The following is a 14,553-nucleotide window of genomic DNA, read 5'->3' on the forward strand; positions in this document are numbered from 1 at the left end:
CTGCGGTACCACTACCCAAATCTGCCGCAAGCCCCAAATGTAGTAGAAACCCTAATGCTGCTGCAGACGAGGCAATACTGCTGCTGTAGAACAGGAGTCGGGCTGGCTGACACACACACACAGTATGTATATCGCAGACGCTGGACACACACACACACTTATACACACACACACAAACACGCTACACACCACACACACACACACAGAGACTCATGACGCTGGCAGACCCAGATAAACTGTCGCACAGCCAGCCATGCTCGTACTTACACACAGCAGACACACGCGTGCGCGCAGCAGAGACAGAAGTTCGCCGCCCTCTTTCTCACACACCCTCACACACCTCTCTCTACACACGTACACACAAACACCACACACAACACACACACCGAAGACATAGACATACACATATGACCCAACATAATAGCCCATGGCTGGCGCTGTTGTACAAATTCCAACAGCAAAGTGGATTTACGAGCAAGCACATGAAAACGAATATTCAATATGTTCAAGCCACCATGTATCTTTGAAGAACACATCTTTGGCATTGACAAAAGACGAAGACCCTTTTTACGATGTTGAGTTTTCCACACAATTGCCGTTGCCAGAGACATAAACCGATCTATATCAGCTTTCCTCCACATAATCAATGGAAGAAAGAACTGTATGTAAGCCATTACAATAGCCTGCACTATCCTGAGACGTACATGAAGAGGCCAAGTGGAAAGCTGCCAATAATCAATTTTGCGATTCAATTTTAGCATAACCCATTGAATCATTTGTGAAGATGACAGCTGCCAACCCAAAGGGTAACCCAAATGACGAACGATATGTCCACCAGGAGGTATTCCACTGGGCCACAATACATGATGCCATTGCTGTACGTTAAGCGCAAGCAAGGTAGACTTACGGAAATTCACTTTCAAACCAGCAGCCAGACCAAAAAGTTCCAAAGCCTCCATTAATCTCTGAAGATCTTGTTGCGTATTCTTGGGCATAAAAAAAGAATCATCAGCATAAGCCTGAGCCAGGAAAGTATGCCCAGCAGGAAGCTGTAAGCCATGCAATTCATCAGTAGCTTGCAAAAAATCCAAGTAGCAAAGAAAAGGATGTGTGGCAATAACAAACAACAAGGAACTAAGCGGACAACCCGGGCGAACTGAACGTCCCAATTTCCAAGAATTCGATAGAGAAGAGCTCAAAATCAAAGAAGCATCACTGTCATTATAGAGCCAATACACAATATTTTGCCACTTCGCACCGAAACCAAGATAACTCATAGTCATAGCTATATTGTCCCAATGCACAGAATCAAAAGCTTTCTCGATATCAACCTGCAAAATGAGTACATCCTGCTTAGTGTATTTGGCATATTCAATGGCAATATAAGCATTAGCCAAATTATCATTGATTTGCCTCCGAGGCACAAAACCATATTGCGCAGGATGCAAACCATCATGTAAAAATCCTTTAATACGATTTGCCAACATCTTAGTCAGAAGCTTATAGATGACAGGCATAAGAGTAATGGGCCTCCAATCAGAAAAATCTTCACAAAGATCCCGTTTAGGGAAAAGCTTAACCAATCCTTCTTTCCAAGAAGATGGTAGTACATTATTTGCCCAAGCTTCATTGATCATATACAGCAATGATTGTTCCAGCTGAGGCCAAAAAGCATGGAAGAATTCCACTGTCAATCCATCCCATCCGGGAGATTTCCATTGACCCATTGAACGTAAAGCATCTTTATCAGTGAACGGAGATTCTAATTCCAAAGCATCCTGTGGAGAAATAATGGGCCGAACATGATGCAATAAAGCATAACGAGCATTAAGTATGTCAGGTGAAGTAGTTGGCGGTTTAGCAAAAAGAGCTGCAAAATGCTGACTAGCAATATACGAGAGCTCCGACAAAGAATGAGTCCATTGACCATCAGATTTTTTCACCCTTCTGATGCATTCCTTTTGTCTTGAAGCATGTAGATTTTTGAAAAAATCTTTGGAAGAGCAACCCTTATCTATGATAGCTCGATGTCGCGAACGTGTCAAACCATTTTTGCAATTTTCTCTGATCATTCAGCATGAGGAAATGCTTAGCCTGCATTAAAGATTCTTGTTCATTAGTATTTAAAACCCGAAACTGAACAAGATCAGCCATAGATTGACATGTTTCTTTAGCCTGCAAGATCCGATCTCGCAAGTCGGCCATGTAATAACGACCATAATCACATATCACAGCCTGTATGCGCTGAACAAATTGAAACCAAGCAATGTCAATATTCTCATGCATTTGAAGGGAAAAGGCTCAATGGCTTGCAAAACCATTTCCTTGAAATCAGCATGCACAAGATAACTGTTGTTTAAAAGCAACAGCCTATGTTTCTGAAGAATAGAAACATCTTGTGGCATGTCAAAATAAAGGCCTAACCATAAAGGAGAATGATCAGAGAGTAACATGGAACGATCAATCCATAGCTTGCAAACAAAATCATCGTATTGGTCAGCATGTAACAAGTACCAGCGATCCACACGTGTCTTGATATGTGGAAAAGCATTGTGATTAAAAGTAAACCCTTGCAGACGAGGGAATACATGCTGCCATAGGTCCAAAATATTGCAGGAAGAGAGCAAATCATTCCATGTTCTGCGTTCAGCTCCAAGCATATGAGTTCTTCCAGTGGAATTAAATTCAGGAGATGGAGCATTATTAAAATCTCCACAAAGGAATGCATTATGGAGCTAGGGATAGGCCAACATTTGCGACCATATATTTGCCCTGTCAGCCGAGCTTTGTGGTGCATAAACTGCTGCAAATTCATAAATTTGTCCATACAATAAACATTGAATGACCATCCATCTGCCAGCAGAATCATTGTAGGCCAACATTGGTTGCAGATCATGCTTAACAAGCATAAAAACTCCCAAGTAATGCTGAGTGCCCGCATAAAATATATCATAACCAGCAAAGTGACCTGATTGACCCACTAAGGTATGCTGATTGTGTTCTTGCACACACACCAGATGAGGTTGCATTTTATGTACATAGTGCCAAAACAACCTAAATTTACTAGGATCACAAAGTCCTCTAATATTGTACGAAAGACATTTTATTGGAGCATCAAACATCAAATCTGTACAAAGGTATATACAGTGAACAGCCAGCCAAATCAATGCTGGATAACAACAACTGAATCAGGGAGAGAGCCCTCGCCCTGAATCAAGAGAGACTCATGCATATTCGTATCAACACACATATCCAAAGCATTTACATCGGCATCCATACTCGAGGAAGCACCTCGAACTACATCCGACCATATTCTAGAAAGCATAGTCGATGAAGTGGAAGACTGTGCAATAGTGGTAGATGCAGTCCAATTACGTGAAGGAACGGGAGCACGATGAACCATAGTAGCTTTTTTCGGAGTTTTCCATTCAGCCGAAGATATTTTATCTTTTCCTTTATCTTTAGGTTGATTAGGCACGGCCAAAGAAGAAACAACTTGTGGAATAACTTTAGCTTTTCCTTTCTCTTTCTCCTTTTGAGTATTTCGAGTGGCTTGATTTGTTGGTATCTCCTTAACTTGAGTTGGCTGCACATTCGCTGAAATGGGAGGTACAGCAGATAACGGCGGAGGATGCAGCAGAGAAGGACATTCTAAAGCCATATGCCCAAACTTATGACAAGTGAAACAAGCACCTGCAAAGACTCCCCAATTTAATTTGAAGTAACGTGCACCCATGCCACACACATTTTCTACTTCAACAGCAATTGCAGGTGGTTGCTCATGGTCCGTATCCCACAAGATGCAAAATCTGTTTTTGTTTCCTGTAGGACGAGGTGCACAAACCACTTTGCCCAGAGTGGCTGCTATACCTGGCAAATGTTCCCTCAAATATTCCGGAAAATCCACGACCTCGACCCAAACAGGACAACGATGCCTAATCAAGGACTGATAGTCCTTGGTCGGGGACCAAGGTAACACATGTACCAACTGTACACCAAACATAAGGGGAGAAGTTTCAAGCATCTGCTGCTTATATTGACCATCAGACAGTAATACATCATAAAAACCCCTTGCTGCAAAGTGAACTCCATCTACAAAGGGTCCGCCTAGAATGGACTGAATCCATTGAGCTGCTTCTTGCGCAGAAGGCATTTTACCCGGAAAGAAGAGAATAATCCCTTTCTCTGAGTATCTACGCAGAGGAGACACAATCGTCGGCAATTTAATCTTATAACTGAAAGAAGGAGGCGGGTCCTTCCATTTGACACGACTGTCTACAAAGTCCTCACATAAAGCCTCATATACAAACTGTGCATCCGACGAATCTTGCTTGATCATGGTGACAGATTCAATTGTAGCATGCTGCCTCTTGTTACTGTCTGCAGCATTATCCCGGCGAGCATATGTCACAACAGTCTCAGACATAATTGCAAGAGTAAAATCTGTACAACACTGCTAAACAACTTTTTTTTTATTAATGAAAGCTGTATGCTGTATACAGGAGCCTTTAAAATTTTTGCTGATGCGAATCAAAAAGAAGCTCTATTTACTGGAATAGTCAAACTGACTTCTGCTGATGCGAATCAAAAAGAAGCTCTATACACTGGAATTCTGAAACTGACTTCGAACTTTAGAAAATCTGCAGATGCGAACTGAACCTGAAAAGGAAGGCGAAACTGCACGGGGAGAGAGGATGGTGTGTGAAGATCTCAGCGACACACACACACACACATACACACACAGAGCAGGAGGAGGGATAGACGAGATCGCAGTCTCACAGACAGTTAAGTGACAGGCGAGCAGAATCGAAAGGAGACGCAGGCGAGGGCAGTCGCAGCCGCAGGAATCGCAGGCGAACAGAGTCGCAGGCTCACAGGTGAGAAGAGTCGCAGCTTCGCAGGCAAAAGGAGTCGCAGGCGAACAGGCGAACAAGGTCGGAGGCGAGTAGGCCACACACACATACTACACATATGTTCACACACACACACACTTTTTTGGTAATGTCTAGTGCAGTATATTTATATGTTCACAAATTTACAAAAATGGGAGATCTCCATAAAGGAGAGGAACCCAAATGTCAGAAACATAAATAGAAGAGCTCTATGCAAGAAGTATCCATATCACCCTCATGGCAGGCATCATATAAGGATTGCCGCAATGAGGCTCTGAAGAATTCATATGACTGTTGATTCAGCCTACCCAAGTATGCCATGTTGTGCTCACTCCAAATTGTCCAAAGAGCCCAATATCTCACCCAGAAAAGAAATAGTGAGTATTGGGACAAAGACTGCAATAATCTGCCAAAGAGCCAAAAATGTTTCCCAAATCTGTGACTCGGGAAACGGAGCCGAAGATAGCCTGAAATTCTGTTGAGGAGGGTCCTTCACACACACACACACAACACACACACACACTTTTTTTTTTGTAAAGCTTCATATCATTAATTACAGGTGGGAAACCTCAAAACGAGGAAAACCCACCAAAAAGACCATATACAAGGGAGACTACTAGAGTGTTCACTATGTTCAGTGTGAACATAGTTAAACATCTAAAAACAATCTGTAAAAAGAGCATACAGAGATGAGTCAATCTCATGAAGAGAGCGACAGTCATATAAAGATTGCTGAAGAGAGGAACGGAAGAATGAGTAAGCATCCAAATGAGGCCCAGCAAAAACTATCGTGTTGCGAGACTGCCAGGTAGTCCATAAAGCCCAATAGCGAACCCAATCAAAGAAGACTTTATAGGATCTAAGGGGTGAAGGGAGAAGACCGAAGATCCAAAAGTATTTCCCAAAGGATGCCTGTCGGAAGCGGGCTCTCAAACGTGTAGCAATCCGATCCAATAAAGTCCTGGTGAGAGGACAACTCCACAAAAGATGAAAGACTGTCTCTTGAGAAGCACCACAACTATGACAAGTTGAAGGTGCCAAAAGTCGCCTAGCCAAGAAAAGGCCGACTGGCAAGACTCCAATCAAGCATCTCCATAAAAAAAGTATACTTTTCAAAGGAAGACTGCATTTCCAAAGAGAATGAAGCGGCTGTTTCCACCAAGCCTGAATTTTATGAAGATGCCAAATCTGATTCGCATGTTCTTGAACCCAAGAGGCAGGCAACAAGAGATGATATATCGAATGAACCGAAAGTTTAGCCATTGATAAAGGGCCTCGTGCAGGTTGTTCTCTTCTAAGGCTCCAATCAACCAAACGATCAGAACGATCCAAATCTGCAATTGGTTCAAAAGGAGCAAGAAGCTCTCGAATAAGCTGCCAGATTGATCTATAATGCATCCCCAGACCAAATTTTCTGGCGGCAACCACACATGGCCATCAGCATCCAAAACATCATCAGTAAGATAAACTCCTTTCTTTGAAAGGAAATATGCCTTCCTAGGCTCACGTAGAGCCAAGGGTACATCAAAAGCCTTTGACCAATGAATACTCTCAAGGCGAAGCGAAGAAGATTGCGCATTAAGCCTGGGATTCCAAAAAAGATATTGCGTAACCTGTTTCCAGGCAAAAATTAACTTAGATGAAAGAGGGCAGCCGACAATTTTTCCATCGAAATGGCTGAAAATTGCATCCCAATACGTGACAGTCCACTTTCCAAAAGCAGGTGAAGACATAGACATACACATATGACCCAACATAATAGCCCATGGCTGGCGCTGTTGTACAAATTCCAATAGCAAAGTGGATTTACGAGCAAGCACATGAAAACGAATATTCAATATGTTCAAGCCACCATGTATCTTTGGAGAACACATTTTTGGCATTGACAAGAGACGAAGACCCTTTTTACGATGTTGAGTTTTCCACACAATTGCCATTGCCAGAGACATAAACCGATCTATATCAGCTTTCCTCCACATAATCAATGGAAGAAAGAACTGTATGTAAGCCATTACAATAGCCTGCACTATCCTGAGACGTACATGAAGAGGCCAAGTGGAAAGCTGCCAATAATCAATTTTGCGATTCAATTTTAGCATAACCCATTGAATCATTTGTGAAGATGACAGCTGCCAACCCAAAGGGTAACCCAAATGACGAACGATATGTCCACCAGGAGGTATTCCACCGGGCCACAATACATGATGCCATTGCTGTACATTAAGCGCAAGCAAGGTAGACTTACGGAAATTCACTTTCAAACCAGCAGCCAGGCCAAAAAGTTCCAAAGCCTCCATTAATCTCTGAAGATCTTGTTGCGTATTCTTGGGCATAAAAAAAGAATCATCAGCATAAGCCTGAGCCAGGAAAGTATGCCCAGCAGGAAGCTGTAAACCATGCAATTCATCAGTAGCTTGCAAAAAATCCAAGTAGCAAAGAAAAGGATGTGTGGCAATAGCAAACAACAAGGAACTGAGCGGACAACCCTGGCGAACTGAACGTCCCAATTTCCAAGAATCCCATAGAGAAGAGCTCAAAATCAAAGAAGCATCACTGTCATTATAGAGCCAATACACAATATTTTGCCACTTAGGACCGAAACCAAGATAACTCATAGTCCTAGCTATATAGTCCCAATGCACAGAATCAAAAGCTTTCTCGATATCAACCTGCAAAATGAGTACATCCTGCTTAGTGTATTTGGCATATTCAATGGCAATATAAGCATTAACCAAATTATCATTGATTTGCCTCCGAGGCACAAAACCATATCGCGCAGGATGCAAACCATCATGTAAAAATCCTTTAATACGATTTGCCAACATCTTAGTCAGAAGCTTATAGATGACAGGCATAAGAGTAATGGGCCTCCAATCAGAAAAAGCTTCACAAAGATCCCGTTTAGGGAAAAGCTTAACCAATCCTTCTTTCCAAGAAGATGGTAGTACATTATTTGCCCAAGCTTCATTGATCATATACAGCAACGATTGTTCCAGCTGAGGCCAAAACGCATGGAAAAATTCCACTGTCAATCCATCCCATCCGGGAGATTTCCATCGACCCATTGAACGTAAAGCATCTTTAAGTTCAATATCAGTGAACGGAGATTCTAATTCAAAAGCATCCTGTGGAGAAATAATGGGCCGAACATGATGCAATAAAGCATAACGAGCATTAAGTATGTCAGGTAAAGTAGTTGGCGGTTTAGCAAAAAGAGCTGCAAAATGCTGACTAGCAATATACGAGAGCTCCGACAAAGAATGAGTCCATTGACCATCAGATTTTTTCACCCTTCTGATGCATTCCTTTTGTCTTGAAGCATGTAGATTTTTGAAAAAATCTTTGGAAGAGCAACCCTTATCTATGATAGCTCGATGTCGCGAACGTGTCAACCATTTTTGCAATTTTCTTTGATCATTTAGCATGAGGAAATGCTTAGCTTGCATTAAAGATTCTTGTTCATTGGTATTTAAAACCTGAAACTGAGCAAGATCAGCCATAGATTGACATGTTTCTTTAGCATGCAAGATCCGATTCCGCAAGTCGGCCATGTAATAACGACCATAATCACAGATCACAGCCTGCATGCGTTGAACAAATTGAAACCAAGCAATGTCAATATCCTCATGCATTTGAAGGGGCAAAGGCTCAATGGCTTGCAAAACTATTTCCTTGAAATCAGCATGCACAAGATTACTGTTGTTTAAAAGCAACAGCCTATGTTTCTGAAGAATAGAAACATCCTGTGGCATATCAAAATAAAGGCCTAACCATAAAGGAGAATGATCAGAGAGTAACATGGAGCGATCAATCCATAGCTTGCAAACAAAATCATCGTATTGGTCTGCATGTAACAAGTACCAGCGATCCAGACGTGTCCAGATATGTGGAAAAGCATTGTGATTAAAAGTAAACCCTTGCAGACGAGGGAATACATGCTGCCATAGGTCCAAAATATTGTAGGAAGAGAGCAAATCATTCCATGTTCTGCGTTCAGCTCCAAGCATATGAGTTCTTCCGGTGGAATTAAATTCAGGAGATGGCGCATTATTAAAATCTCCACAAAGGAATGCATTATGGAGCCAGGGATAGGCCAACATTTGCGACCATATATTTGCCCTGTCAGCTGAGCTTTGTGGCGCATAAACTGCTGCAAATTCATAATTTTGTCCATACAATGAACATTGAATGACCATCCATCTGCCAGCAGAATCATTGTAGGCCAACATTGGTTGCAGATCATGCTTAACAAGCATAAAAACTCCCGAGTAATGCTCAGTGCCCGCATAAAATATATCATAACCAGCAAAGTGACCTGATTGACCCACTAAGGTATGTTGATTGTGTTCTTGCACACATACCAGATGAGGTTGCATTTTATGTACATAGTGCCAAAACAACCTAAATTTACCAGGATCACAAAGTCCTCTAATATTGTACGAAAGACATTTTATTGGAGCATCAAACATCAAATTTGTACAAAGGTGTATACAGTGAACAGCCAGCAAAAATCAATGCTGCATAACAACAACTGAATTAGGGAGAGAGCCCTCGCCCTGAATCAAGAGAGACTCATGCATATTCGTATCAACACACATATCCAAACCATTTACATCGGCATCCATACTCGAGGAAGCACCTCGAACTACATCCGACCATATTCTAGAAAGCATAGTCGATGAAGTGGAAGACTGTGCAATGGTGGCAGATGCAGTCCAGTTACGTGAAGGAATGGGAGCACGACGAACCATAGTAGCTTTTTTCGGAGTTTTCCATTCAGCCGAAGATATTTTATCTTTTCCTTTATCCTTGGGTTGATTAGGCACGGCCAAAGAAGAAACAACTTGTGGAATAACTTTAGCTTTTCCTTTCTCTTTCGTCTATTGAGTATTTCGAGTGGCTTGATTTGTTGGTATCTCCTTAACTTGAGTAGGCTGCACATTCGCTGAAATGGGAGGTACAGCAGATAACGGCGGAGGATGCAGCAGAGAAGGACATTCAGAAGCCATATGCCCAAACTTATGACAAGTGAAACAAGCACCTGCAAAGACTCCCCAATTTAATTTGAAGTAATGTGCACCCATGCCACGCACATTTTCTACTTCAACAGCAATTGCAGGTGGTTGCTCATGGTCCGTATCCCACAAGATACAAAATCTGTTTTTGTTTCCTGTAGGACGAGGTGCACAAACCACTTTGCCCAGAGTGGCTGCTATACCTGGCAAATGTTCCCTCAAATATTCCGGAAAATCCACGACCTCGACCCAAACAGGACAACGATGCCTAATCAAGGCTGATAGTCCTTGGTCGGGGACCAAGGTAACACATGTACCAACTGTATACCAAACATAAGGGGAGAAGTTTCAAGCATCTGCTGCTTATATTGACCATCAGACAGTAATACATCATAAAAACCCCTTGCTGCAAAGTGAACTCCATCTACATGTTGCCATATATATATAGGCAGTGATGTGTGTGAACACACTTAGGACCGCCGGGGCACTTTTTTCCTCTTTAGGAGGTTTTTTTCCCCGGCTTGTATATACGCCCATCCTTCTAGGGCTAACTTATCTTTTGTACATTGACACAATCTAATACACTTTGTGTTGTGTGCATTCTTGCTTCTTCTTCTCCAAGCTTTGTGTGCTTTCTTGCAACCCTAATTCCAACAATTGGTATCAGAGCAGGCATCGGCTCCCAGGGCTACGCCGCCAGCACCCTCCGACTCACGTTCTCCGATTGAGTTCTGCACAGGTGTTTTCGTCATTTGTTGCAGAAATTTCGACAGTGCAGTTTTCTGCAAAACAGGCATACGTGTTCTATTGTGGACCGTGCTACATAGCACAAGTTATCTTCTGTTCATTCTTTGCTTCATTACATGTAGCTTTTGCATCAGTTTTCAGTCAGTGGCCATGGCTGATAACAGTAATGATGTATTTCGCATGTTGTCTGCTGAAGACAAACTGGATGGAGACAGCAACTACCCACTTTGGGCATACATGATGCAGCATGTTTTGGTTGCAAAAGGAGTGTGGAACATTGTGCAGGGTATGGATGTACGTCCAGGTTCTGTGGATGTAGGATCTGTTGAGGATGTTGCAGGTTCTAGCAGCTCTACTGTTGCTGCTGTTTTACCCATTGCTGAACAAGCTCGTTGGGATGGTAAAGATGCGCAGGCTCATGCCTTGATTGCACTTTCTGTCAAACGTAACATCACCCCACATATTCGTTCAGCTAAAACAGCAAAACAGGCTTGGGATATTCTAGCTGGTTTGTATGCAGGTCGTAACGAGGCAAAAATCGCTTATCTGTGTAAAGAGCTAGAATTGAAGATTATGCAAGAAGATGATGACATGAATGTTTTTCTTGCTGAGATTAAAGATCTCAAAGAACAGTTGATATCTGCAGGTGAGATTATTCCTGATCATTCTCTTGTGCAGACTGTTCTTGATGCTTTACCTGAGACATATCAGACTTTTGCTTCCACGTGGAGACTTCTTAATGAGGACAGACCTGATGCTGTCAAGTATGATACTTTAGTCAACAAGCTCCTGCAAGAAGCACAGTCCAGGCAAAACAGGACCAGGCAGCGTGCAGTTGATCAAGCATTTATTGCTGCCCAGCAGCAGAGAAGAAGTGGTAAGGCAGCCCCTTCCACTGTTGCTTCTCCTATTAGTAGGTCTGCAACTTCTTCTCCTTCCACAAGTAACAACAATAAGTCTGAGAAGGCTCTTGATAAAAGCAAGAAAAAGACCAGGTGCAACTATTATAAGGCAAATGATCATGTCATTAAGAATTGCCCTAAGCTAAAGGCTAAAGAGGCAAAGAAGAAAGAGTCAAATGCAGCCACAATAGCGGATGCTTCTACAAATGCAGATTCTGCAAATGTTGTGTAGGATACAGAATGGGTGTTTAGCGTGTATTGCCAGTATGACCCATCTGTACATGATGCATGTTTGGCAGTTTCTGTTGACTCTCATGTATGGTATTTTGATAGTGGTGCTACAAAGCACATTACCTCCCATCGTGATGTGTTCACTTCTCTTGAGGTTGTCCCTAATGGGAATACTGTCACATGTGCCAATAATGCTTCTTACCCAGTGAAGGGCATTGGTAAAATTATGCTTACTGCTGCAAATGGCAGCGCTTTCACACTCTCAGATGCTTTGTATGTGCCAGGGATAAAGAAGAATCTATTGTCTGTCTTTGCGCTTGCTAGACTTGGACTTGTAGTCAAATTTGTGGATGACAGATGTACTGTTCATGATTTGACTTCTGGTGATACGATTATTGTATCTGGCACCTTGTTTCGTAGGCTGTATAGGCTCAATTCTTATGACAATGTGTGGAAGATTTAGCAAATGCAGTTTCTGATGAAAAGGTAGTTTCAGATGCAAAACTATGGCATGCTCGTTTTGGTCATCTGAACTTTGCTAGTTTGCTGCGTTTGCAGAAATTTGATATGGTTGCTTCATTGCCCCCTCTTGAGGCACCATTGAAACATGTTTGTGAAGGCTGTATTTTGGACAAAATGCAGCGTTCTGCGTTTCCAAAGGATGGTTCTGTGCGGGCCACTCGCAAATTGCAGCTTGTACATAGTGATGTATGTGGGACTATGCAAACTCCATCATTTAGTAAACACTTGTACTTCGTGACTTTCATTGATGATTACTCGAGGCATGCATGGGTATATCCACTGAAGGCAAAGTTCGAAGTGTTTTTGTGCTTCAAACAGTTTATGCTTATGGTTGAAAATGTATCCAATTGTACTGTGGGTACCCTCCGTTCTGATCGAGGGGGGGAGTACATGTCTAAAGAGTTTGATGCATTTCTGGCTAGTCGTGGGATAAAACACCAATGTACAGTGCCGTATACCACTTAGCAAAATGGTGTTGCTGAGAGGAAAAACAGGTCACTTATGAAGATGGCACGATGTATGGTCAAGAGCCAAGCTTTGCCACATGCGTTTTGGCTTGAGGTTGTCATGTGTGCTGCATATGTACTCAACAAGTGTCCCACTAAGGCCTTGCAGTCTATTACTCCATACGAAGCTTGGCATGGCAGGAAGCCTTCTATTGGTCACTTACGTGTCTTTGGTTGCTTGGCCTATGCTTTAGTGCCTGTGCAACAACGTAGAAAATTGGATGATAAGGCTGTCAAATGCATTTTTGTTGGTTACAGTGCTGAGAGCAAGGGTTACAGATTGTATCATCCGCAGTCAAAGCGTATCTTGATTAGTCGAGATGTTGTTTTTGTGGAAGATGCTGTGCAGCCTTTGTTATCATGTACCAAAGAGACAGGTGTGAGCTCACGGAATGTATTTGATACGTTGTTGCCTCTCTTTACAGGTGGGAATTCAAATGTAAGTCCTAATGAGGCAAATATTCAGCCTATGCAGATTTCAAATGACATCATAGATCAGCCTATTTCTGATGCAGATTTACAGGATGTAATTCATGAGGATAGGGCTGAAAATGAGCAGGCTAGAGGTATGCCAAAATGGCTGGTGCAAACCTTGCGTGATAGTAAGATTGATGCACCTATGACTAGTCGTACTCGTTCAGGTTTTCAGCATGCCTCTTATACATCAGATTGTTATGCTTTGGCTGTGTCTAGTATGTGTGAAGAGGAAGAACCTCTTTCATTTGATGAGGCACAAAAATCAGAAAATTGGTTGGCTGCAATGCAAAGTGAATATGATGCTATAATGAAGAATGGTACATGGTCTTTGTGTGATTTGCCTATTGGTAAAAAGGCCATTGGATGTAAGTGGGTTTTTAAGTTGAAATGAAAGCCAGATGGTAGTGTTGATCGCTATAAGGCTAGACTTGTTGCAAAGGGTTATGCTCAAGAAAAGGGCATTGATTTTGATGAGACCTTTGCTCCCACTTGTCGTATGACTACCATTCGTAGCATTTGTGCATTGGCAGCTCATAATGGTTGGAATGTACATCAGCTGGACATAAAGACTGCGTTCTTGAATGGAGATTTGCATGAGGAGGTGTATGTATCGCAGCCTCGTGGTTTTGTTCAAAGAGGGCAGGAAAACAAAGTGTGCAGGTTGAAAAAGGCTTTATATGGTTTAAAGCAAGCTCCACGAGCTTGGTATGAAAAGATACATGCATATTTGACTGCACATGGGTTTCAGAATAGTCCAACAGAAAGCACTTTGTATGTTAAACGTGTGGATGGTGTACATCTAATCATTGCTCTCTATGTCGATGACATGCTGCTCACAGGACCAAATAAAAGTCATATTGCTGATTTTAAGGCTGATTTGAATGCCTCTTTTGAGATGTCAGATTTGGGGCATTTGCATTATTATTTGGGGATACAATTTAAGCAGTGTGATGGAGGTATTGCTTTGTGTCAGACAAAGTATATTGAGACATTGTTGCGGAGATTTGGCCTTGAAGACTGCAAGCCTATTGCTACTCCAATGGAGACAGGTTTGAAATTGAGTCTTCATGATGCTGGAGATCACTTTGATGTCACACTCTATCAGATAGCTGTTGGTTGCCTCATTTATGTATGCATTACGAGGCCGGACATTCAGTTTGCAGTCTCACAGGTGAGCAGGTTTATGCATAGCCCAGGGTCTCAGCAGTGTTAAACGCATCTTTCGCTACTTGAGTGGCACCATACATCTTGGGTTGTTTTA

The 14,553-nt window shown here is 42.3% G+C and overlaps 1 protein-coding gene across 10 annotated transcripts in view; it reads left to right on the top strand.

Annotated features, from left to right (window-relative positions):
- The window catches only part of LOC147603131 (6-phosphofructo-2-kinase/fructose-2,6-bisphosphatase-like), a 235,107-nt gene that overhangs the window by 40,843 nt on the left and 179,711 nt on the right, over positions 1 to 14,553 (top strand). The window lies entirely within an intron of this gene.

The sequence above is a fragment of the Cibotium barometz genome, chromosome 65 (genome assembly GCF_041138505.1).
Source record: "Cibotium barometz isolate CiBa-2024 chromosome 65, ASM4113850v1, whole genome shotgun sequence".
In the NCBI taxonomy this organism is placed as follows: domain Eukaryota; kingdom Viridiplantae; phylum Streptophyta; class Polypodiopsida; order Cyatheales; family Cibotiaceae; genus Cibotium; species Cibotium barometz.